Genomic DNA, 5492 nt, shown 5'->3' on the forward strand with positions numbered 1-5492 from the left:
GCATCTCACACTGTATAGTGTACTGAGGCTGGATGTATGAGGCATCTCACGCTGCATGGCGTACTGAGGCTGGATGAATGACGCATCTCGCTCTGCATGGCATATTGAGGCTGGATGTATGAGCCATCTCGCTTTGCATGGTGTAAGGACACATCTGTAGGAATGGCTACACATGTGCGTGATGGGCACAATGATCACCCAGGTTATTTTACTTTGGATATACTGGCACATTTTTGAGAACACAGGTTCTCAAACTCGGTCCCCAGGACCCCACACAGTGCATGTTTTGCAAGTCTCACAGAATCATATGTGAAATAATTAGCTCCACCTGTGGAGCTTTTAAAATGTGTCAACAAGTAATGAGTGCACCTGTGTACCTGCCGGAGACCTGGAAACCGTAAACTGGGTAGGGTCCTGAGGACAGAGTTCGAGACCCTCATATTAAAGAAATTAGGGTATAATGGTAAAATGTGCCATGGAGCCATCAGTGCAGGCTAAGGGGCTGATTCCCGAACCAGCTGGACACTGGAAATGGATGCAAATGGCAAGTTTATGGATACAGCACATGCACAGATGCACACTTTCAAGTATCTCTATCCTATTCTGGAAGGGTGTGCCTTGGCGGCAATAATGGGAGGACATGTCTGCTTCTGGCATACAAGGCTTTCCACTGCATTAGCTCCATGGAATATCACATTAGGATAAGGTGGTAAATCAGTTGGTCTATCTGCTCCTCAGAATCAGCCCATCAAGTATCCCTAAATATTACCTGGGGGAGGGGTTACTAGTTTTGGCATTGATTTTAGTCAGAATTATTAAGATTTTCTGCTTATATGTAACCAAAGATGTGCATGCAGACGTATTTTTCCAGAACTACATTTTGAGTTAGACACAGCCTCAAATCTACCATATAGACTCGCCTGGAGAAAAGAAGTATGTGCATACGTACGTTTCCAGAACTACATTCTAAGTTAAGCAGCATACACACAGGGCGATTTAAGCCTCTTTTCCATGCGATCCGACTAGATTGCTTAGAAAAGGAGCATGGATTGCTCCGTGCGTATGCCATGCAGTGATGGCGACCCGCAGTCCTGCGCATCACTATTGCCTGCGGGGAAAACCAGTGTTTGCACTGGCTTTCCCTAGATTGTGAGGCTTTACCTATTAAAAAAAGGAAAGCCCTGCTCAGCACAAAGCATCGCAGCGTGTTGAGCAATCATGCTAAAGAACATTGCTCAGCAAAAGTGCCAGGTCGCCCGGTGTATAAGGGGCTGTAGAGAAAGCCTTAAATCTACCATATAGACAAGTCTGGAGCAACATTGTGAAAAAGTGGGTAAACCCTTCACCATATGTATGCGCTATAAATGGATAAGACTCCCCTGTTTGTAGGCCCGTATCAGGGTTACTTCTCGGAGAAATTCAGTAGTGGCAATATGAAAGACTCTATGGTAGGATCATATTCATCAACAAAGTGGTATTGTATAAGCTGTATGGTTAAGGCACTTTTCCCAACGCCACCTGCACCCACCACTACCAGTTTGTATTCCGCCATTCTCCAGACACCCCAGAGATCTGTTGCAGAGCATCACCCACACTAAAACGCAGCCAGCTCTTGGCATTAAAGATCTGCCTTATAAGTGGACGAGAAAAAAGTTTCAGCAATGCAGAGGGTCTGGTAAGGTATATCCACAGCAGCCTGCAAGCTCCGAAGCCACCCTGTGCAGGCTCCCATACGATGGGGTCTGCAGTGTGCAGATGAATGGGTGATCTGGGCGTTGTTGTCTATGCAGCTGCTCCAATCTCATTAGTAAATGTAGTAATATTCCACCATAACCAAAATCCATGTAACAAATGTGGGTAATACCAGGTTTGAGGATTTAACCCATCTTCTTTATTCATATATCAATGGATAGTGTCTCCAATGCCATCAGGTCATAAGGAACTAGTGATAAGTGCCTCATGCCTCTATATTCTTAGGCACCTTTGCCTAATTACGGAGCACAATTATCACTCTAACCTCCTTAATAATACGAATATGATGCTAATAAAGAATACACAGTATATGGCTCGTGCCTTAAACATGACCAGAAAGACTACTATGCAGAATAAATAGCATGCAACAAAGCTTTTATGCCATGTGGCATAGAAGGCGTTCCACTGTGCACTGTGATAGCACCAGCAACCTCAGGATGGTCATTATATGATGCAGAACACAGCAGCTTCTTGTGGAACTAAATGCTCAGGGCTGTGTGTTATCTGTCTTTCCCATCAGTTACAGGGCATTACCATGTGATATTAATATTCCCATGTACCACTGCAGCATGAACCATGTTCTATGATGTACTGAACAACCAGCCTACCATTCAGCTCTCAGGGTTAGGAGAATACAGGGCCATATACAGAATGTAGCCAGCATCTATATATGTACCCATAGACAGTCTGCACCAGCCAAAACATAGCTGGAGCATCAGCTTCTGAGTGGTTTGTACTCACAGGGTGGGGTATAGTGGAACACAGACCCACCAGAAGTAATTCATCTTCATATTTATTTCAAGTAATATTGTAGAAGCACTAAATGGATAAGTTATGGTAAAAGGCGATAACTGGGCTACACTATGGGGGTTATTTTGGTTCACTCTTTCTGACAAATTCCTTCTTAGATGGACAAAACCATGTGCACTGATGTCAGATGTGACATGTGCAGAGAGAATTAGATTTGGGTGGGGTTTTACTTTAAAGTGAGATCTATATTGCAGTGTAAAAATAAAGCAGTCAGTATTTACCCTGCACAGAAACAAAATAACTCGCCCAAATCTAATTCTCTCTGCACATGTTGCATCTGCCCCCTGCAGTGCACATGGTTTTGTCCATCTAAGAAGGAATTTGTCAGAAAGAGTGAACTAGAATAAGGCCCTATGTCATAATAAGGAACAAAGAGCAGTGATGTGCTGTAACCCATAGCAACAAGACTACAGCTTTTACTAGATCAGTCATGTTAGTGGAAGGACCTCTCATTGGTCAAGTAAACTTAAACACCCATTTCCCTGCTTCTAAATCGTTAGGTTCAAATGGCGGCAATGGTGACACCATATGTGTAAGTGCTAAAGTTGCACAATTCCTGGTGCAACACAGTGTTTAGAAGCGTACATACGCCCCTTGTCGGATCTCTTAAACACCTAAATAAATTTGCATTCACGTACCATAGGGTGGTAACCGTCTCAGTGTCACCAGTACAGGGCTTTTCTGATGCAGGATAAAAAAGCACCTGCCCGAGTAGTGTCTCTGAGGACTACCAGTGTCCGCGTACAATGCTGGGCAGATGTGCTGCAGCCAATTCTAGTACGTTACTGTGGGGTAAATATACTAAGCAGTGCTTAGCATAGCCAACGTGTCTTCAGCGGTTCCAGCAGCTGGATTCCAAGGAGAAATAAATACAAATGTTATTGCTCCGTTAAATCAGCAGGTGACGCCATCTAGTAACATATGGTGACACCTTGCGTAGCTTATTGTATCTGAGCGTTGCCATAGGGAGACTGCGTGTGACCCGTGCAGCACACAAGCATGGCCGCCACATGATTCGGACCCACAGCCGCCGTCTGAATGTTCTCAAACTTGCTTTCATTTTGTACAATTTTTAATATTTGTCAAATGTTTATTTATTTGTTATCTGCATTGTACTGTGCGGGGGATTTACAGTGTCCAGCAAATACAGACTGGTGCAAAAACTACCGACTGGATTCTTGTCTAACGCAAAATCAGTGCAAGTCGCAGGTACACACATGCACACGCCGGGGTTATTTTGTCTGGTCTATTGCACAAGTTGCTGCATTTTCCAGCATACTAAATAATGACACAAACTAGGGGGATGAGTCATTGGGTCGACCAATATTAGGTCAACATGTATTGGGTTGACCACTTACGGTCAACATGGATTAGCTATGTTGACCTAACTCATGTGTTGACCTAAGGTCGACATGGTTGGAAGGTCAACACAAGCATTTGGGCGACAATGGCTAGGTCAACAGTCAAAATGCGTTTTGTTTTTTTAAATGTTTTCTGTCCCGAATGTCGGCATGGTCACTGTCTCCCCACGGGGGAGATGGCCGCCGGGCCCTATTCAATGCTGTCTTCCTCTACAGCATTGAGCAGGGTATCTCGGCAGAACGAGCCCGACTTCACAAGCTGTCGGGCTCGTTCTGCCGAGAAAGGCCAGGAAGTGACGAGCTGCCGGCTGCAGCTCGCCTCTTCCTGGCCACGCCCCATTTTCATCCCGCCTGCATGTTCTCGGTCGAGCTGACCGAGAATGGGACATTGTTGCAGCGGTCGAGCAAGCTTGACCACCGTGACCTCCAGATTGAATACCCCGCTAAGGGCTATTTCACACCCTCTGGCTCCTGCCAGGCTGCAAAACCCTGCACGGTGAAAAGCCGTACCGCACACCATAGTTAATAATGGACACAATTGTGTCCATTCATACGGGACGGCCACGGCCAGGCCACCCGGTTGCAGCCGGATCCCACCACTGGAAGGGATGGCTGCCGGGCTGTGGCCATCCCCACCATTCTAAACTCCTGAGTGCGGCACGTGCAGGGTTTCGCCACCCAGCAGAAGCTGGAGTGTGTGAAATAGCCCTAAGTCTACTGCATCCCTTCGCATGGCTCGCTACGCTCGGCATACTATTTTATTCTCCTTCCACGCCCTAGTGGATGGCAGGGCATGAAATACCGCCTGTCGGCACGTCAGTCCAAATAAATGCGAAAAACCCATGTTGACCTTTTGACTGTCTACGCTGCTGCTGTGGGCTTACATAGTATCACTGGCGGATGAGCGTTCCAGATATTCAGAAGGGTCTGCTTCCGACGGAGTATATTGGACACTTGCTCATGGATATTACATTAGCCAGATTAAGGACTGCCCCCAACCACTGTGCAATGTCGGATTATTTCCCCTCTGGCTGCTCTGCCAATGCAAAATCTATTAAGAGCCACTGCCACCAACAGAGCGATAACCATGGTGCCACTTTGTATTTACCCCTGGATAAAATGTTACTTATTATATAAGTGAAGTATACGCAGGGCATCTGCATAGCAGTCGCTGCCTAGAAGCCTGGGAACCAACCAGATTGTCTTCTAGAATGAATGCACTAAGAATCGGAAGGTTGGCAATATTGGCTCCATTAGTACTGGTGAGGTTGTGGCTCATACCTCAAAATGGTCAACACCCACACGCTCAGAAGACTGACATATCACAGAGGGAAGTACTGGGGTTGGGGTTAAGCACTGGTCCCCCAGTGACTGGACATCAGCATTCTCAGCGATACTGTCTGCAGCCTACAATACAGCAGTCTCCTCTCTATTACTGTGCAGTATAATATATGCTGGGATTTGCTGGTCGATGCTCAGTGACATTTTCTCCCCGTCGTATCTATGGATGGAGTGAGCTCTGTTTAATTAGCAATTGCACAAATGCTCCAAAGACATCAACACCATCAA

This window comes from Crinia signifera, chromosome 11, assembly GCF_055691185.1.
Source record: "Crinia signifera chromosome 11, ASM5569118v1, whole genome shotgun sequence".
Classification (NCBI taxonomy): domain Eukaryota; kingdom Metazoa; phylum Chordata; class Amphibia; order Anura; family Myobatrachidae; genus Crinia; species Crinia signifera.